The sequence below is a fragment of the Oncorhynchus mykiss genome, chromosome 4, assembly GCF_057628025.1.
Source record: "Oncorhynchus mykiss isolate SJ-2025 chromosome 4, ASM5762802v1, whole genome shotgun sequence".
Classification (NCBI taxonomy): domain Eukaryota; kingdom Metazoa; phylum Chordata; class Actinopteri; order Salmoniformes; family Salmonidae; genus Oncorhynchus; species Oncorhynchus mykiss.
This window is the reverse complement of record NC_143025.1, coordinates 45,129,603-45,151,603: the sequence shown is the minus strand read 5'-3', so window position 1 is coordinate 45,151,603 and position 22,001 is coordinate 45,129,603. Positions and strand designations below refer to the sequence as shown.

Sequence of the window (22,001 nt, the reverse complement as noted above, 5' to 3'; positions counted from 1 at the left end):
GCATCCGGCTCTTTGTCCTCTGTACCTGCGTCGCTTCCTTTAGCAAATAACGGGGATGTCGGTCCTGTGGTGTGTTTGGAGATTGTCTTGTGCGTCGTCTTTGTTTTAGAAAAATCTTCGTCTAATCCGAGGTGAGTGATCGCTGTCCTGATATCCAGAAGCTCTTTTTTTGCTGTAGATACGGTTGCAGAAACATTATGTACAAAATAAGTTACAAATAACGCAAAAAACCCCACATAATAGCACAATTGGTTAGGCGCCTGTAAAACTGCTGCCATTTATTCCGCCGCCATTTTAGCTACAGTGCTGTTCATTGTTTACTGCCATTTAGTATCGTTCACACCCTCTAAAGCCTTAGACCCACCCATCTCTTAAATAATCCACATTGGAACACATGCGAATATGGCCATGTGCTTAAAAAAACAGAAAATATTTCAACAATAAAATACTTTATTAATTTCAAGTGCTAAAGATAGTAGCCTATAATTACGAAAAATGTAAAACACACAAACACCAAAAGCTGTGATCGAATAGTAGTAAATACTCATTAAGTGATTTAGTATACAGTATGTTAGTATGAGTATTGGAACACAGCTAAAGGTTTAGATAAAAACAATATCTAGGCCTATATCATAAGATCCTTTTAAGTAACTTAAAAGTAACTGCAGGTTATGATATGAACAAAGAAATCTAGCCTGAGAGCATATTTCTGTCCTGTCCTTTGGAGCAGGACATGGAATGTCCATAGCCTTTTCATTGCAAAACTCCTTGTCTTCTTAAAAATATATGTTTGCCGAGTTGTGTCCAGTCCGGGGGAATGCTTTCACATCTCTGGGAGGATGGACTTCAACATTGTACAGCAGCTGAAACCTGGTTCCATCTGAGTGAAAGGCCACAACAACACCAGGCTCCAGGCAATTAAAGCTGTGAAGGAGGAAAGCAGACACAAATAGACAAAACATTAAAACCTTGCATACCAGCAATAACATTCATTCAATAACGTCCAAGCAATAAACTCCTCAAGTACAAAGAAAAAAATTGCAGAATTGTTGCTTGTTCACCCTTGATCATCTTGTACCGGTGGTTTATGCTGAAAGACAAATTCCAGAAAAATTGGATAAAACATGAATTGAAGTCCTATAGCTTGCCTGTTGACTGCTACAGCTGTACTAAAATGCCCTGTACACACCTGCTTCCAGCCCAACAATGGCAATGCAGACACAAGATAACTAGCTAGATGTAGCAAACGTTTAGCTTCATAATTACCAGCTGGCTAGCTGTAAATAGTATTAATCTGGCTAACCAGCTAAAGTAAACTCAACCCATTCCGTACAAATGTGCGCAACCGCAACATTCAAACGAGGCTACAAAGAAAACTAATGGGACTGTAGCGACTGTTGACTTCAACATCTGGGGTGTGAACTAGGTTTCTATTCAAGTGTTGATCGACATGGTAATGGATCTATAGTATTGGAGAAAAGTTTAAAAAACGGACCCTCCGTTACATCGTGACGTGTCATGTCGTAACGTGCAGCACGCATAAAGCAACTATTTCTGTCTTATCTCTCTTCACCAGGTGTAGCACTTCTCTCATCCTTTAAAAACAAGAAATGGACAGTGATGGGGGTAAGGGGGGATACCTAGTAATTTTTTGCGTCGTCATTGCATGCGATCATCATTCTCAAAGCCGCTTGCTGTTTACTTCTGAAGATCACTTTAGCACCGTCCTAAAAACCCGATTCAAATTCGACACAAACCTTCAAATAGGTATGTAATGACACATATAAACTCTTTAGTGTTTTATTTACATTTTAGAGGCGATAAGTTGGACAGATCGAGTGAAAAAAAGCAATTTTCCCACACAACATCTCTCCTTCTCACTATCACGCATTAGTTTCGCTTCCCCACCCGCCATTTTTTAAAAGACCCGACGGGGCTCATTGCATGCTTGAATCATGCAGAAACGGGCAGCGTTTAGGTCATGTAATTGATTCTGTTGGAAAGGGGAGAAATTGTGCTTTACAATGGTATTGACATTACAGTTGATCTGGAAGTATTACGTTTTTGGGGTGCTAAAATAAGGTCAATTGTACGGACCAAGGCGATGTACGAAAGTGAGTGAGTGAGTTTACGTTAGTAGAGCATGCAAAAAACTACCTTAATCTATAATCCAATAGCTATTTAGCTATCATTTCATCGTGGTTAGCCAATTTAGCATGTGTCCCTATAACGTAACATGGTGTTTGATTATTTCGGACCACAGTGGCCATTTGTAAACAATGGCTCATTGCGGGATGAAGCAAGCTACAACGGCACCAGTATGCCATTGTCTAACTAGCTAGCAATATAGCTAGCAATCAAATCAAAGTTATTTATATAGCCCTTCTTACATCAGCTGATATATCAAAGTGCTGTACAGAAACCCAGCCTAAAACCCTAAACAGCAAGCAATGCAGGTGTAGAAGCACGGTGGCTAGGAAAAATTACCTAGAAAGGCCACAACCTAGGAAGAAACCTAGAGAGGAACCAGGCTATGAGGGGTGACCAGTCCTCTTCTGGCTGTGCCAGGTGGAGATTATAGCAGAACATGGCCAAGATGTTCAAATGTTGTTCAATGAAGATGTTCAATGAAAGCTACATGCGTTATTGTCTCAAAGTAGTTATCTTGTAATTTTAACTGTGGACTCTTACCGGTCTATGGATTATAATGATTCATGGCAGACTGAAACACTTTCAAAATAATCCTTCTCACTCGGCTTCAACCAGTCCAGACTGCTTTAGCCACAGAAGACAGAGCTTTGTCGATGCCAGCAGCTTTATTCAGGACACCACTGGCATTTAAAGCTGTAGCTACACTTTGCATGTAGTCCATGATTAAAATATTAGTAAATACAATGGATCTTTCAAATATCTGCAGTAGCATAGAGCAGGATCTGCCATTTGACAGAGAAGCCTTGAGTGACAGAATGGTCTCTCTTTCTCATAAATGTCCCAGCCCCCTCATCTCAACCAATCATGGCGTGGCAAGATTCTGTATTTTCTCAGTGTCTTAAGAACTTTGTGATTTCACATTTTATTTACATTTACTGATTACATACGAGTTTGTTATTAAGGCACATGAAAGCTCACACGTTCAAGAAGGCATTTTGGCCCCCCCAAAAATGTATTTGGTTGAAAAAAGGTTTTTGGTTCAAATGCCTCTCCTGTAAAGTAGTGACGTGCGTCATATGCTCAGCTATCTGTAAAGGGTCTCACATGACCGTTGCTCAAAATGCAATTGCGGGAAAAATACAGTTTTCAAAGCAACTACTGTTCTAGTTACAAAGAGGACAGTGTTTCCACCAAACGGACTTGCTGCGGATAAAAGTCAGTGCATGAGGACGTAGTGCACCCAATGTACTTTTTCGGGTCATGTACCGACTAAAAAATCAAAAGTTCAATGTGTTCCTATTTGCATTTTCAATAAAATAGCAAATGTATCTGCTCTGGTCTTTGCATGTGCGCTCTAGCCAACAGCTCGCAGAAACAGTAGGCGTAAAAGTATTGTCAGCCACCAATTGTGCAAGTTCTCCCACTTAAAAAGATGAGGCCTGTAATTTTCATCATAGGTACACTACAACTATGACAGACAAAATGAGAAGAAAAAAAATCCAAAAAATCACATTGTAGGATTTTTTTATGAATTTATTTGCAAATTATGGTGAAAATAAGTATTGTTATTTTTTGCCCCACTGTATTTGTCAAATGGCAGTCAAGCATCAATCATCCTGTCACCAGAATAAGACCATCAATATTTATTGAACAGGAGCAACAAGATCACTGTGCACTTTAACTTCACAGGGTGGTGAATCTGTAGCCTAATAAACTGCATGGCTTCCCGAATCGTAGTGGACCACACACCATATCATCACATGACTCCAAGAGTACTTTGATATGATGGTTATTATATCAATATTTGTGCAGAAAGGCATTTCCACCACCATTTCTCGCTTAGTTCATTTTAGACACAAAAAGATCCCACTGTCAAACTAACAAATGATCGGTCTTTAGGCTATGTACCCTATTTTGCATTGATAAATATAATCTCAGTGACTGTTCAAACAATAAACCAAACAACATTGTAGCCTTATTAAATTATTAGAATCCCCCGAAAAGGTATTTTATTTAGACCGCTGCTTGCCGTGTGATATTTTTTTATTTTCTTGACAAAAAAGTATGACATTCTATTTTTAGCTGAGACCGGAGCTATTACATTACAACACCATCTCAAACTGGAATACCTTTTGTAGGTTACACTGGCAAGTAAAATAATATGTTACCAAAAGGTGCGCGTTGCTCCAAAAAATCTGACTCCCCGAAGCGCACACGCACCAGTATAATAACAGAGTAAAGTGAGCAGAGAGCTTAACCCTGCGTTCCCAAGCTGGACTGGGTAGTAGCTGCCTAGCTCGCTTCAGTAGGCCTGATAGAGGTGTGTGGGAGGTACAGTGCACAGTATAACTTACTGTAAAGTGTTACTGGTCTGTGTGATGGGGAATGATGGTGAGAGGGATAGAAAGAGTGATAATGGAGAGAGGGAGATCTGCGTGGGTGGCTTTGACATCCCTGGATTCAGGACTGGAGGAGGTAGGTGATTAATGCTGAGGCAGAGGAGCAGAGAGGTCAATCCGTGTTTAGCTAACCAATGTCCTGTTCTCTGGCTGGGTTGATGTAGTACAGGGGTTTGAGTTGGGACTGAGATCTGGACAGTCTGTCCTGATACATTGAGGCGGAGGTGAAAGTCATGACACCGGAGAGAATGGAGGAGATAAACAAAACTTCATCTTCTGCTTGGAGCCCTTCATAAATACCTACATGTCTTCTATCTAGTTTATGCCTAGCGTAGTGCTTTCATCTGGGCTGTAGACTCCAAGCTGTATGTGTGTGTGTCACACACAAGGCTGTCTCACACACGGCATACCAGGGTGTCTGCTTTACTTGGAAAGCCCAAAATTCCTTAATGTATGGATGTTTTTTGTAACAAAAATCTATGAATAAGGGTAGTCTGTAATTAAGCATGAGTTTGATGTTAGATGGCAGTCAGTATCTTCAAAGTGCTTCATACAGACCCACATGAATCAGACCTAAATCTGTTGTAAGTTGAATTCTGTGTAGCTGAAATTCCATGGCAGATTTTATATGTAATGTATAACAACATATTAGTTGTGATTGTTTCCGTTTGTGGAATCTGACCTATCACAGACCAGCCGTATCTGTAGTGCTGCCTGTGTTTGTGTCCTGGTCTTATCAAGGTTCCGACTGAAGTTGTTGCCAGACGCTTGTTTATAATAAACACTCAAACGAGCACAGACACACAGGAGGACTAACCATGGCCTGGTTTCCCAGTAACAATGGAACTTAGACTTACAAGTGTTTTAAAAAAAAAAAACTATGCATCTTTTCCACATCAGATGTAGAGATGTATTATGCATTTCCCAAAACTCTACGCAGAGAGAACAGTCGCTAAGGGCGTCATGTGTCTACTGATGGGATCGAAACACTGTAGCCTACAAGTAGCAAAATGGAACTTTATTGAACATGAAATGTATTTCAGTATGATTGTCTGTCGGCGCTGACAGAGATGGTCGCCTCGCTTCGCGTTATTCGTAAACTATGCAGTATTTTTTTTTTTTTTATGTATTATTTCTTACATTGTTACCCCAGGAAATCTTAAGTCTTATTACATACAGCCAGGAAGAACTATTGGATATATGAGCAACGTCAACTTACCAACATTACGACCAGGAATACGACTTTCCCGAAGCAGATCCTCTCTTCGGAACACCACCCAGGACAATGGATCTAATCCCGCAGCTGACTGAAAACAACGCCGACGCAGAAGGGGCAGGCGGAGCGATCTTCTGGTCAGGCTTCGTAAACGGGCACACCACTCCCGAGCATACTACTCGCCAATGTCCAGTCTCTTGACAACAAGGTAGATGAAATTCGAGCAAAGGTTGCCTTCCAGAGAGACATCAGACATTGTAACATTCTCTGTTTCATGGAAACATGGCTCTCTCAGGATATGTTGTCGGAACCGGTCCAGCCACCGGGCTTCTCCATGCATGGCGCCGACAGAGATAAACACCTCTGGGAAGAGGAAGGGCGGGGTGTATGCTTTATGATTAACATCTCATGGTGTGATCATAACACACAGGAACTCTATTCTGTCTGCTCACCCGACCTAGAATTCCTAACAATCAAATGTCGGCCGTTCTACTTACCACGATAATTCCCGTCAGTTATAGTCACAGCTGTGTACACAACAACCTCGCACTCAACGTCAACAAAAACAAAGGAGATGATCGTGGACTTCTGGAAACAGAAGAGGGAGAACTCCCATATCCACATCAAAGGGACAACAGTGGAGAAGGTGGAAAGTTTTTTTTTAATTCCTTGGCATACACATCACAGACGAACTGAAATGGTCCACCCACACAGACAGTGTGGTGAAGAAGGCGCAACATCGCCTCTTCAACCTCAGGAGGTTGAATAAATTTGGCTTGTCACCCAAAACCCTGACAAAACCCTGACAAACGTTTACAGATGCACAATCGAGAGCATCCTGTTGGGCTGTATCACAGCCTGGCACGGCAACTGTACCGACCTCAACTGCAAGACTCTCCAGAGGGTGGTGCGGTCTGCACAATGCATCACCGTGGGCAAACTACCTGCTCTCCTGGACACCTGCAGCACCCGATGTCACAGGAAGGCCAGAAAGATCATCAAGGACAACAACCACCCGAGCCACTGCTTGTTCACACCGCTATCATCCAGAAGGCGAGGTCAGTACAGGTGCATCAAAGCTGGGACCGAAAGACTGAAAAACAGCTTCTATCTCAGAGCCATCAGACTGCTAAACAGCAATCACTAACTCCGAGAGGCTGCTGCCTACATTGAGACATAATCACTGGACACTTTAATAAATGGATCACTAGTCACTTTAAACAATGCCACTTTAAAAATGTTTACATATCTTACATTACTCATCATATGTATATACTGTATTTTATACCATCTACTGCACCTTGCCTATGCCGCTCGGCCATCGCTCATCCACACACTTTTGTACATATTCTCATTCACCCCTTTAGGTTTGTGTGTGTTAGGTAGTTGTTGGGAATTGTTAGATATTACTGCACTGTTGGAACTAGAAGCACAAGCATTTCACTACTCACATTAACATCTGCTAACCACGTGTATGCGACCAATACAATTTGATTTGATTTTTGGTCCTACTATTTATATTTTCATGCAGTCATCTTGGTTTTCATTTGAAGCATATTTTTAAACATTGCTTGTTTGTTGCAAAGACACTGGCAACTTACATTTTTTGTAAAACATGTCCTGACGTTGTCGGCGGTCACATGTATAGACAAATAAACCATGATTTTCTATGTGTAGCGTTGATCAAAAAATAATCCAACACACTTAGCTGTTGTACGAGTGGTCCGAGGCTGGCGTTATGAACGTTTTCAAGTGTGACAATAATGATGGTTTTGGGAAACAGCTCAGAGATTTAACGACGCTCCTATGAATGTTCTAACGATAAACTTTGCCTTAAGATGCTTTTGGTAAGGTGGGACCAGCACATTGAAAGATTTACTTTTACCCACTTATCATCTGATCAGTATTTGATCAATGTTATAGTAGCTACTTTAAGATTAAGGTGTTTGAGGAATGTTTATGAACAGCTTGTTTGATCCACAGGGTCTTTTAAAAAGGCAAGCGATTTGCCCAGTGATTACCAGGTGCAAACCACAAACATGCCTGGATGGCCCTTGAACAGTGTATTGCCAACTTGAAAGCACCCAGAGCATTTGAATCATTTAATGTGAGTGGCTCAGTTGGGAGAAAAGGCTGATTTTAATCTCTGGGTCCTCACCGCACAAAGGGATGTGATTACCACTTACTACAGCACTACCACGGCAGGCTTGGATAAAACAATCTGTTTGAAGCCCTCTTTGATATCAAACCAGCAGGGGAATGTGAGAGAGGGGAGTGATCTGATAGTCACTTGAGCATGAACCTTGCCTTCTGTTATAGCGGTCCTAGATCCCAGGGGGTGGGGGTGTAATCATGGCCTGGCTAGTCCCCTGGGTTTTATGCTGAGAGTAGGGTAGGCCTAATGGTCCGTCTGCTGAGAGCAGAGTATGTATGCTTGCACACTGCTCCAGCTCAAGTCCTTTCCAACTTCTCTGCTAAAAAAATGCTCCTTGCAGCCTCCCAAGTGGCGCAGCGGTTCAAGGCACTGCATCACGGTGCTAGAGGCGTTACTACAGACCCGGGTTCGATCCCGGGCTGTATTGCAGCCGGCCACGACCAGGAGACCCATGAAGCGGCGCACAATTGGCCCAGTGTCGTCCGGGTTAGGGGAGGGTTTGGCTGGCCGGGATGTCCTTGTCCTGTTGCGACTCCTTGTGGCGGGCTGGGCGCATGCACGCTGACTTCGCTCGCCAGTTGTATGGTGTTTCCTCCGACATATTGGGGCGGCTGGCTTCTGAATTAAGCAAGCAGTGTGTCAAGAAGCAGTGCGGCTTGGCAGGGTTGTTTCAGAGGACGCATGGCTTATGACCTTCACCTCTCCCGAGTTCTTACAGGAGTTGCAGAGATGGGACAAATTGGATCTCATGAAATTGGGGAGAAAAACGGGTAAAAAAACAAATAATACGCTTTAAAAAAATAATAATAATTAAGCTCCAGAAAAATACAAACTCCCGCTCAAAATTCACTCCATTTAGAAATCACCATTTAACCAACACCCATCTATTTTTGTGTGTACCTGGACATTCCATTTACTTTTGAATTATTGAAACTTAACCATATGATTTGAATTAAAAGTATTTTAAGAAGCGACATGAAAAGGTGATGGTAAGAAGCGCTCATCATTTAAAATAGGCTACATGTTGTATTAAACAGCATATAAACACTCTAAATAGGTCAGGAGCCAGACGGGTGGCCTAAGAGGAACGAAAATGAATTATTTAGGCTATATTATTGTTATTATTTCAAGGCTGTAGCCTACAAATAAATAAATTGAAGTATTTGCGAGTGTGACACTAGGCTGGTAGGAACATTTAGCGGCTAGCATTTAAACTACGTTTCATTGTATTAAGTCATTATATTCTGGGAATTGCGCTTATAGGCTGTGACTGACTAAGAATTAAACATTTAACGAAAAATGTCTTATTAGGCTCTGTCTACAGTGCCTTTTTGAATTCACTTTTAGAAACACTGGTTTGGTCAGAGTCTGTGGCTTCAGGCTCATGCGATGGTGTCTGGAGAGCAGGCCAGCAGCTGAGATTATCCTCTCTGTGTTTGCAGAGCCACTGGGGATGCTTTTCGGGCCACTTTTACCCAGGCTAGACAGGGATGCAGAACAGTTGGTTTAATTTTTTTTTTCTATATGTAGTCCTGAAGGTTTTTCCTTGCTAGAGATGTGTAGATAATATAACAAAAATTAACAAAACTTTTAAGATCTCAGATATTTGTTTGTAAATACTTTGCTACAATGTGAGTCATTTTCGTTCTATTATCTATGGGCCGGGCAGTGAGCTCTACTGGAGCGGGCGAGAAGGCCGATGCTCCAGCCTTTGGGGGAAACTCGCTCCAGTCAAATTGGGCGCACTACAGCTCCATGTCACTCACATGCTCTGGCTGAGAGTATGGGGTAGGCCTAATGGTCGGTCGGTCGGTCAAGCTGGGTTAGGGCTCTCCCAGGGCTGTCCTGGGTGGATTTATAGGTCTAAATGGGAAGGTGGGATTTTTGTTCTGTTCTGCACCTGTAAGATGGACTGGTGGCTAAGCGCCAGGTGGATTGTGGTGGTGGGACTCTACCAGGAAGGTAGGGTGGGGAAGTGGCTGAAAATAGCACCAGACCACCAATAAAAATTTGGTTAAGTCTAAGTGACTGGTGAATGTTTTGATTAAGGTCACAGCTTCATCTTAAGGGCAAGACCAGGTCAGAGCAGAGGCAGATATTCTCAGAGAACTGTCCTCGATGTTGGCACAATGTGTTCCATGCCAACAACGTTCTAATTTGGATTCTTCCTAGAGAGTGTCATTGTTCTGGAATGCCTGGTGCCAGACGTTCTATGGCTTGGGCCAGAGCACTCTTGACCAATGGCAGAAGAAGAATGAATGATTAGTGTGCCAACAGTTGGTACTAGTAGGACCCAAACTTACAGTAGGCAGCCAGGTAGAGTACATTTGATTTGAGTGTCTTTTTATTTTCTGCCCATTGGCCAATCCCAACCACCAGTGTTTTGGTTGGTCAGTAACATTGTAGTTTACTACCCTGGAGGTCAGAGTTTCACTGGGTCTCTATAAGCTGTGAGCCACCTAGCTGTGACATGTTACATCTGCCGGGCAAAGGCACATGTTCTCTCTCTGGTCACTGCTTGAGCAGTTGTAGGGCCATATAAAATCACAGAATCCAGACATTGAAGTGGAATTCAACAACATAAAAAACATGTATTGAACTTAGTACTAAATCAACTAAATGTATTGAACTTGCATTCATTTGCCCAATTTAATTATAAGACATGAAGAAAATGCATCAGTGATTTTGTGTTTTCCTGCAACTTTCTGAAAAGAAACAGGAATGCAAGTGTGTGTGTGTGTGTCAGCATGCCCTTTGTGTTGTGGTTAACGATGATGCTAAAAAATAAGCTTCTTCTGGTAGAGATGGAAAGGCTTTCCCAAAACCTTATAAATTAAATGCGAACTCCAAAGTAGCCTATGCCTGGCAGAATATCATGAGTGGTCTCCTGATGTGGTTTTTGTAAAAATAAAAATTATTATTATCTCTTCTTTTTTTTTTTTTTTTTTAAGAGTGAAAACCTGACGGAACAAGGAAAAACAAAACAATATTTGGTAAAAAAACTAAATGGAATCAGATATATAAATCTGAATATATAGGGCCATACTGTTTTTGGGGGAATAATTGAAAAGCCTCCTTCCTCTTGCTCCTCCTCTTCCTCTCAGACTAGGCTAGAAGTAAAGGCCCAAAATCAGGGGACATGAGGCTCCCCCTCCCTTTCTTGATCTGCTGCCTCATACAGTGCTCTAGGCCAAAGGAAGGAGGGGGCAGGGGGGTAATGGTTAGGGAGTTGTACACAGGGAAAGCGAGGGAGTGGAAATTCGAAACCCACAAGGGGCATGATAAAAACAATAGCCTGTACTGCTGCAAAGAAATAGCCCTGTCTGCAACACAGACAGGCCCAGAGGCTTCAGATCTATCTGGAACAGCAAGAACAGATGTTTGTCAAGACTGGCAGCCAATCAGTCTGCCAGGCAGTGAAGCAGCTAGCCAAGCATGCAGGCAGACATGCTGGATACCTCTGCCTCTCCTTTCTAGACAGGCAGACTCTGAGGCTAGCTCTGTATTTTCCTGGCTGGGGCCTGGGCACTGCGGCCACGCCGGATCCCCTTTCTGTCCTGATATGTTAGTTGGAAGAGCATGAAGACATGCTTGTTTGGCCGTCTGGGCCGCTCTCCTCTCCTACTGATGGGGGGCTAAACAGGACAAGAGGGGCTTTGTACAGCAAGAGAGTTGCACAGCTCCAGGACCTTGCGTGCATCGCAGATTTAAATGGTATGAAAGCAATTCAAGTTGAAGGAAATGTCATGTGAGCTGAATTTAAAACCTATGGAGTTTGTGGTCCGAGTCTGTTTTTCTCTCTGGCCTTGAATAGGAGCAGGGCTGGCGGCAGAGGTTAGTGAGTTGGAGTGGTCTGAGCTTGGGGCTAGAGGAAAATCCTCCACAGCTCCAGGGCTCTCGGTTTTAAAGGGACAACAAAATGGCCGCTTTGAAGCAGCCCAATAACACAGAGCAGAGTGGAGAATAAGGCAGTACTTTAGTTTGTCCTCGATATTGAGTCCTAACAAGGGGAGGCATACAGAGTTAAGTGAACATATGTTTCGTTACTGCAGTTTAACTGTTGGTTTGAAGTGTTAGCCAAGAGTAAGGCGCTCAAGATGTTCGCTAAAACTATTCACGAGAATATTACTTTCACATGTACTTTTTTACCCATTGGATTGTAAATACATACATTATAATGTGTGTCAGTGGAGGGAGAGGAGGAGCGCTACAGAGACAGTGGTCTTTGGATGATAGTAAGGAAGTTAGCCACAACAGAGAAAAATAGAACAAATTTGAAAGTGAGGTGTTGAGGCGAATGGGGTCTGCCAGCACAAAGTTTTTGTGTGTGAGAATGTATGATAATCTCACTAAGGTCTACTACAGTCTTGTTGTAGTTCCCTTCCGGTCTCCTTCACACAACAGCTGAGGGCACAGCTCTCTCTCCTGTGGTGCCCCCGTCCAGCCCTCACCCAGCCTCTAGCCCCATTCCCTAACACACAGTAAGAAAAAAGTATGAACATTTTATGCACTTGCTACTTGAAGTCGCTACTTTAGCGTCTGCTAAATGACTAAAATGTCATATTTAATCCATGGAAACAGCCCTGATATTTATGGGCCAAGAGCCAGAGACCGAGCCTGCCTGTGTGTGTGTGTGTGTGTGTGTGTGTGTGTGTGTTTGCGAGATACCTGACCTTCCCTGGTCTCCCTAAAGGACACATCCTCTGGGAGCCAGGCGTCATGGTGTATGTGGGGCGACGGAGGGGCAGACACCCTCCTTGTTTACCCTGGATGTATTGCCACCTTTAGTCACATCAGTCTACTACCCTTAAACAATGCTCCTTTTGAGTTGTGGCGTTGAGTTGATCATAACTTAAAATAGATCTGTTTTTGCACATCACAAGGTGTATTTATATGTGCTGATATTCAGCAGTTATTAAATTTACTGTACACTAAGAAAATAAAAACGCATCTGTTTGTTGGCAAACAAAAATTCTCTAGTCTGAAATATAATATTTCTGATGCTGAGATTTCAGGAAAGTTCTAGACTAGTGTTTGTGTGTGTGATATGTGTGTTGTGCTGTCCTGGCTGGGAGTTCTGAGCGCAGCAGTGTATGCGTTTTTTGTAATGGTGTTTAAATAAAGAAGCAGGTCATTGTCAGAGCATGCGCACATATGTGATATCGACCCCCCCCCCTTTCCCCCTTTCAATTCCAACGGGTGGTCTTCAAAGACACCATGTCCTCCATGTAGTTGTTCATTGTTTTTTACTTTTTCCCCTCGTTCGCTCTCTTTCTGCTTCTCTCGCTCCCTTTCCATTCCAACATGTACAGTATGTTGTCTTTGGCCTGTTTCTGTTGCATAACAAGCCTTATTTGTTCTTGTTGATGTATGTCTCCTTTTTACAGTGATGAAAGGAAATAAAGAGCTAGTGCCAGGGTTTTCCATATGACGATGGAGATGGGCTGTTTTTAATGGAAAAGTGGTATTTTCCATAGACTACCTCACACCCCCTCCAATAAGCAGTTGAAAGAGATGGTAAGGTCCACAGGATATAGAGCTGGTAATTTCCTTTTGTTTTGGAGGGAGAGAGAATGGCTACAGGGGACTCATAAGGCTCTCTCTCTCTCTGGGCTCTGACAAAGTAAAACAATGATCATGACTCACTCACCTCAAAGGCACATACAGCAGGGGAAGAAATGGACAAGAACTCCCTGACACACTTAACTCATAAAAAATGAAATGTTTGCCTCTTTCCACATTACTTCCTGTCTGACTGGGCAGATGGCTGTCGAGCTGGAATGGCAAATCAAATCAAGGTTTATTTGTCACGTGCGCCGAATACCTGACAGTGAAATGCTTACTTACAGGCTCTAACCAATCGTGCACAAAAGGTATTAGGTGAACAATAGGTAGGTAAAGAAATACATCAACAGTAAAAAGGCAGGCTATATACAGTAGCAAGGCTATAAAAGTAGCAAGGCTACATACAAACATCGAGTGAGGAAGTATGTACATGTAGATATGTTTAAGTGACTATGCATATATGATGAACAGAGAGTAGCAGTAGCGTGAAAAAGGGGTTGCAGTGCAGTCGCAGTGTCTTAGAACTGAACAACCATTTTACTAGCCTGACGAGCCATCCACATCGATTTGGTCTAATGCCCACTAGCAGTTCTTCAGACGGATTACCAGGATATGTACTCCATGCATGCGCTGACCAACTGGCAAGTGTCTTCACTAACATTTCAAACCTCTCCCTGACTGAGTCTGTAATACCAACATGTTTCAAGCAGACCACCATAGTCCCTGTGCCCAAGAACACGACGGTAACCTGCCTCGTTTATTATCGAACCATAGCACTCGCGTCTGTAGCCATGAAATGATTTGAAAGGCTGAGCATGGCTCACATCAACACCATTATCCCAGAAACCCTAGTCCCATTCCAATTTGCATACTGCACCAACAGATCCACAGATGATGCAATCTCTATTGCACTCCACACTGCTCTTTCCCATCTGGACAAAAGGAACACCTATGTGAGAATACTTTTCATTGACTACATCTCAGCGTTCAACACCATAGTGCCCTCAAAGCTCATCACTAAGCTAAGGATCCTTGGACTTAACACCTCCCTCTGCAACTAAATCCTGGACTTTCTGACAGGCTGCCCCCAGGTGGTAATGGTAGGTAACAACCCATCTGCCACGTTGATGCTCAACACAGGGGTGCGTGCTCAGTCCCCTCCTGTACTCCCTGTTCACTCATGACTGCACGGCCAGGCACGACTCCAACACCATCATTAAGTTTGCTGATGACACAACAGTGGTAGCCCTGATCACAGAGAACGATGAGACAGTCTATAGGGAGGAGGTCAGAGACCTGACTGTGTGGTGCAAGGACAACAACCTCTACCTCAACGTGATCAAGACAAAAAGGAGATGATTGTGGACTACAGGAAAAGGAGGACCAAGCACGCCACCATTCTCATCGACGGAGCTGTAGTGGATCAGGTTGAGAGTTCAAGTTCCTTGGTGTCCACATCACCAACAAACTAACATGGTCCAAGCACACCAAGACAGTCGTGAAGAGGCCACAACAAAACCATTCTCCCTCAGGAGACTGAAAAGATGTTGCATGGGTCCTCAGATCCTCAAAAGGTTTTACAGCTGCACCATCGACAGCATCCCTGCCTGGTATGGCAACTGTTTGGCCTCCGACCGCAAGGCACTACAGAGGGTAGTGTGTACGGCCCAGTACATCACCAGGGCCAAGCTACCTGCCATCCAGGACCTCTATACCAGGCGGCCACCCCAGTCATAGACTGTTCTCTCTGCTACCGCACGGCAAGCGGTACCGGAGCGCCAAGTCAAGGTCCAAGAGACTTCTAAACAGCTTCTACCCCCAAGCCATAATAATCCCAAACAGCTAATCAAATGGCCACCCAGACTTTTTGCATTGCCCCCCCCCTCCCCTCTTCTATGCTGCTGTTGCTCTCTGTTATTATCTATACATAGTCACTTTAATAACTCTATCTACACGTACATATTACCTCCACCGGTGCAGCCGCACATTGACTCTGTACCGGTACCCCCGTATATAATTTTATTAACTGTGTTAAGGACTTGTAAGTAAGCATTTCATTGTAAGCTCTTCACCTGTTGTATTAGGCGCATGGAACATACAATTTGATTTTATAAGGTATTGAGCAATCAATACAGCAGATGGAATTAAATTCATGAGTCATCAGGAATCCATTTTCCCCCAATATGATGACAACATTTTAGTTAAGATCGATGGGGGAGATTGGTTTGGTTAAATTGATTTGACTTATTTTGTCTGTTTTATCTTGTTTAATTTGGTATACACGGTTTGTGAGACAACAATTCACATTGCATACTCTGTGCCTGTCTTCTTTTCTAAGCCAAAGAGTGTGAAGAGCCAGAGAATAGCTAGTTGAGATACTAAATCAGCCTAATTATCCAGAAAAAAAATCTGCATTCCTCAGGAGTTCAAAATGACTAACCTAGGACATTGACACTAACAACCCGATAGCACGGTGTTCCTTGTCAAAATGTCTGCCCTATAAATGTCCCCCTCTAAGGCTACTTAAGGACAGTGATGTGGGGGCACATGATGCAGCGAAGCTAAGAAGTGTGACGAGAGCTCCCGATAGCAGTGCTATCCTTAAACGTCACCCATACTTATTACTGCACTGTAGCCAAGAGTAGTGATAGGACTACAAGACAAAAAAAAGGCAAGGGTAGCACCGAAACTGACCAAGAGACGATGGAGAAAGAACCTCTGACCATGGCCTCCTCGGAAACCCACGGCTTGCTCACATCCTCAAAGTGATCAACGAAGGCAATGGCTCCCTCAACACATTTTAAGTTGAAAACGTCTGATTTCAGCTACTCCATCTCAGTAGGCTGAAATGCAAAAACGCCATCTTAGGTTTGACAACGACTACCAACACGCTTGGATCACGAATGGAAGAAGCTGAAGTGCGCATTAGCACTGCTGAGGATAAGCTAGAGGGAATGGGGACAGAACTACAGAATCTGTGCAAAAACAAAAAATACCTGATGAATAATGTCAACCATTTGGAAGACTACAGTAGGCGAAGCAACATTTGAATTTTCGACCTCTGCGGCTGTGAGGGGACGGGCCCCATTGATTTCTCTGCTGCCGTTATCCCTCCCTACTGGGCAAAAAAACATTTTACCTGAACCCTTGGCTATCAAACGGGCACACAGGTCACTCGCCCATCCCTTGATCAGAACCGATGACCCTTCCTCGTTCGGTTTCTGAGGTACCAGAACAGAGAAATTCCTCAGAACCGTGGCCAAATATTTCAAGGAGATAGGAGTGATCTTACATTGGAGGGGAGGCGATTTTAAATTATTTCCTGGGATGGTCAAATGCAAGAAGGAATTCGACCAGGTGAAAAAATAACTCCGCTCCAAGAACATTCCCTTTGCTATGCTTCAACCTGCAGCGATGAGACTCAAACATAGAGAAGATCCTTCAAAACGCCCAAATAAGTTTTTCTCCGGACTGCAGGCTACCAGCTCAGGACATTGTTGATTGGATAGCGCATCGGGTTAATTTCACTGCTTGCTGGGCTGTGTTCCACTAGCCTTGCATAACCGGTAGGACTGCTTTGCTGGATTATACTATAGTTTACTGGCAGATCAATGAGGTAAGATCCCAATATCCATAAAAAAAAACTGATTTTGTTTTTACCTGAGTGACATTGGTTTTTAAGTTATTTGGGACAGGCATGGTCCTCAGAGGCATCAATATGATTTGTTGGACCTTTTTTATATGGCTAAGCCATGACGTCTTATTTTTATTTTGCTCCCTGTTATTGGTTTTGTTTTTGACTTGCATCACACAATGATGGGTGAAGAATTCTCTATTTTTGTTCATTTTTACTGGGCTCGAGCTCCAGATTCACGTTTGCCTCCATGTTAGAAACAGAATTTAGGAATCGAGATACAGGTGGGATTTGTGCTGGGCGCATTCAAGAACTGTGCTGGGGGGGAGGGGGTGGGGAATTGTTTGTTTGCTTTACTTTATATTACAGTACTGTTTTGTGAGCGACTTTCGCTTTATAGTATGAGTTTGACTACAGGCTCACTGAAAATAGGCAATAGACACCCATATTGGACATACTTTTGACATTTGCATTAATATATTGAGTGAACAATATGGCTAAGATAGTAAATCATACATCATTAAACATTAATGGACTGAATGGTCCTTTTTAAACGAAAGCGAGTCGTTATGTACTTGATAAAACTAAAGAATGATGTTGCGTTTTATACAAGAAACACATCAAACAGGGGCAGAATATAAAATCTTAGAGGGAATGGGTAGGACAGGTCTTTGCTTCTTCATATAACACAAAGACATGGTGAGTAACTGTGTTGATTAATAATAATTTACCCTTCTGTGTAACGAAAACAGTTATTGATCCACTGGGAAGTTATGTAGTTGGTCCATGGCAGAATGTATTCTGAATCTTGAACCTTAATATATATGCACCTAACTAAGATGAGCATATTTTTATTCAGTATATATTCCTCAGGGTAGTGGAATTTCAGGGAACACTCTTAGTTAGGGGCGACTTTAATTTTTGTCTGGATCCGTATCTGGATAGATCCTCAACTAAAGCAACCTCATTGAAAAGGCTATTCTTAGAACTAGGCAAAGATATATTATGAATTGGGGGAGAAAACACAGTCTTAGCCTGGCAGATAAAAGCTGAGGCGAACCATCAACTCTATTGAAACACAAAACGGTCAAGTATCTCACATCCCGGAAGAGATGAATTTAAACAATACTATTCTAAGTGATACACTTCTGATGGAACAGAACCAGCAATGATGGACACATTTCTGTCTACTATTGAGCTACCGCACCTCACACAGGAAGACCAAAATTAACTAGATCGCCCCTTTACAAAAACAGAAATCGAAAAGGCAATTTCCTCTCTACAATCCAGCAAATCACCAGGGGATGATGGCTTTCCCCCAGAGTTTTATAATGAGTTTAAGGATTTGCTTATTTTTCTCTTGATGGATGTTCTAAATTCAACTGCTGTGACGCAGAACCCACCGGACTCCTTTTCCACGGCTATTATAACAGTTATACATTTAACATATACATACATACATACATACATACATACATACAGTGCCTTGCGAAAGTATTCGGCCCCCTTGAACTTTGCGACCTTTTGCCACATTTCAGGCTTCAAACATAAAGATATAAAACTGTATTTTTTTTGTGAAGAATCAACAACAAGTGGGACACAATCATGAAGTGGAACGACATTTATTGGATATTTCAAACTTTTTTAACAAGTCAAAAACTGAAAAATTGGGCGTGCAAAATTATTCAGCCCCCTTAAGTTAATACTTTGTAGCCGCTACCTTTTGCTGCGATTAGAGCTGTAAGTCGCTTGGGATATGTCTCTATCAGTTTTGCACATCGAGAGACTGATTTTTTTTCTTCCCATTCCTCCTTGCAAAACAGCTCGAGCTCTGAGATTGGATGGAGAGCATTTGTGAACAGCAGTTTTCAGTTCTTTCCACAGATTCTCGATTGGATTCAGGTCTGGACTTTGACTTGGCCATTCTAACACCTGGATATGTTTATTTTTGAACCATTCCATTGTAGATTGTGCTTTATGTTTTGGATCATTGTCTTGTTGGAAGACAAATCTCCGTCCCAGTCCCAGTCTCAGGTCTTTTGCAGACTCCATCAGGTTTTCTTCCAGAATGGTCCTGTATTTGGCTCCATCCATCTTCCCATCAATTTTAACCATCTTCCCTGTCCCTGCTGAAGAAAAGCAGGCCCAAACCATGATGCTGCCACCACCATGTTTGACAGTGGGGATGGTGTGTTCAGGGTGATGAGCTGTGTTGCTTTTACGCCAAACAAAATGTTTTGCATTGTTGCCAAAAAGTTCAATTTTGGTTTCATCTGACCAGAGCACCTTCTTCCACATGTTTGGTGTGTCTCCCAGGTGGCTTGTGGCAAACTTTAAACAACACTTTTTATGGATATCTTTAAGAAATGGCTTTCTTCTTGCCACTCTTCCATAAAGGCCAGATTTGTGCAATATACAACTGATTGTTGTTCTATGGACAGAGTCTCCCACCTCAGCTGTAGATCTCTGCAGTTCATCCATAGTGATCATGGGCCTCTTGGCTGCATCTCTGATCAGTCTTCTCCTTGTATGAGCTGAAAGTTTAGAGGCACGGCCAGGTCTTGGTAGATTTGCAGTGGTCTGATACTCCTTCCATTTCAATATTATCGCTTGCACAGTGCTCCTTGGGATGTTTAAAGCTTGGGAAATATTTTTGTATCCAAATCCGGCTTTAAACTTCTTCACAACAGTATCTCGGACCTGCCTGTTGTGTTCCTTGTTCTTCATGATGCTCTCTGCGCTTTTAACGGACCTCTGAGACTATCACAGTGCAGGTGCATTTATACGGAGACTTGATTACACACAGGTGGATTGTATTTATCATCATTAGTCATTTAGGTCAACATTGGATCATTCAGAGATCCTCACTGAACTTCTGGAGAGAGTTTGCTGCACAGAAGGTAAAGGGGCTGAATAATTTTGCATGCCCAATTTTTCAGTTTTTGATTTGTTAAAAAAGTTTGAAATATCCAATAAATGTCGTTCCACTTCATGATTGTGTCCCACTTGTTGTTGATTCTTCACAAAAAAATACAGTTTTATATCTTTGTTTGAAGCCTGAAATGTGGCAAAAGGTCGCAAAGTTCAAGGGGGCCGAATACTTTCGCAAGGCACTGTACATACAGTATTTAGTCAGCCACCAATTGTGCAAGTTCTCCCACTTAAAAAGATGAGAGGCCTGTAATTTTTAATCATAGGTACACTTCAACTATGACAGACGAAATGAGAAGAAAAAAAATCCAGAAAATCACATTATAGCATTTTTAATGAATTTATTTGCAGTTGATGTCAGAAGTTTACATACACTTAGGTTGGAGTCAATAAAATCATCAAACCAGAAGACATTTCTCCAAAAAGTACGATCTTTGTCCCCATGTGCAGTTGCAAACCCGTAGCCTGACTTTTTTGTGGTGGTTTTGGAGCAGTGGCTTCTTCCTTGCTGAGCGGCCTTTCAGGTTATGACGATATAGGACTCGTTTTTACAGTGACGGCAAAGATCGTACTTGTTGGAGAACTGTCCTCTGGTCTGATGAAAGAAAAATAGACCTGTTTAGCCATAATGACCATTGTTATGTTTCAAGGAAAAAGGGGGAGGCTTGCAAGCTGAAGAACACCATCTCAACCGTGAAGCACGGGGGTGGCAGCATCATGTTGTGGGGTTGCTTTGCTGCAGGAGGGACTGGTGCACTTCACAAAATGGATGGCATCATGAGGAATGAAAATTATGTGGATATATTGAAGCAAAATCTCAAGACATCAGTCAGGAAGTTAAAGCTTGGTCGCAAATGGGTCTTCCAAATGGACAATGACCCCAAGTATACTTCCAAAGTTGTGGCAAAATGGCTTAAGGACAACAAAGTCAATGACTTGGAGTGGCCATCACAAAGCCCCGACCTCAATCCTATAGAAAATGTGTGGGCAGAACTGAAAAAGCGTGTGTGAGCAAGGAGCGCTTTCAAACCTGACTCAGTTACACCAGCTCTGTGAGGAGGAATGGGCCAAATGTCACCCAACTTATTGTGAGAAGCTTGTGGAAGGCTACCCAAAATGTTTATCCCAGTTAAACAATTTAACGGCAATGCTGTCAAATACTAATTGAGTGTATGTGAACTTCTGACCCACTGGGAATGTGATGAAATAAATAAATAATTATCTCAACTATTATTCAGACATTTCACATTCTTAAAATAAAGTGTTGATCCTAACTGACCTATGACAAGGAATTTTTACTAGGATTAAATGTCAGGAATTGTGGAAAACTGAGTTTAAATGTATTTGGCTAAGGTGTATGTAAACTTCCGACTTCAACTGTGTGTCATTTGAGCAACAAAGAGAAATACCAGTTATCCAATAATAATTTATTTGTTTATTTACAGTTAAAACAATTTCTCAGAAGCACTCTTGGAGATATGACTTTACCAAATCTATCAACAACTACTTCATGATAACCATGACCCATAGATTTATAGTGTACTCATGGCTAATGCAACAATGTCCAAATGCTCAAAACCAAAATAAAATGATTTTGGGGGTTGAATTAACTTTTTGTCGTAGTACTTTTGCTGTATTCTGTTTAAAAAACTTTTTATTTTTTTATTTGTATTTATTTTATTTTTTTAAAGGATAGTGATGGGTCTTTCACTAAAGAAACACTGTTTTCTGTGTAAGACAGAGTGTGAGAGCTGTAGTGTCACTGACTGCAGTCTCTCAGAATGAGTGTCTGGTTCTGGGTTTAGCTTGGACAAGTTAGTCTACACACGCGCTCGTGCTCTCTCTCGCTCTCTCGAGCGCTCTCTCTCCCCCATTTTCTCTCTCTCCACTGCAGTCTGTTTATGGCCCCAGGAATGTGAGCAGTAGCTATGTTGGTGTATTGTTCCCCAG

General features: G+C 42.4%; 1 protein-coding gene across 6 annotated transcripts in view; it reads left to right on the top strand.

The window, feature by feature from the left end:
- The window catches only part of LOC110521854 (WW domain-containing transcription regulator protein 1), an 81,272-nt gene that overhangs the window by 7,582 nt on the left and 51,689 nt on the right, over positions 1 to 22,001 (top strand). The window contains exon 1 of one of the 6 annotated variants that reach the window (XM_090232142.1): positions 11,170 to 11,635. The exons of 4 other annotated variants lie outside the window; for them this stretch is intronic. The gene's annotated coding sequence lies outside the window, so the exon portion shown is untranslated. Of the gene's footprint in view, positions 1 to 11,169; positions 11,636 to 22,001 lie in introns of those variants that run through there. One more of the 6 variants, XM_090232141.1, reaches the window with a different exon arrangement.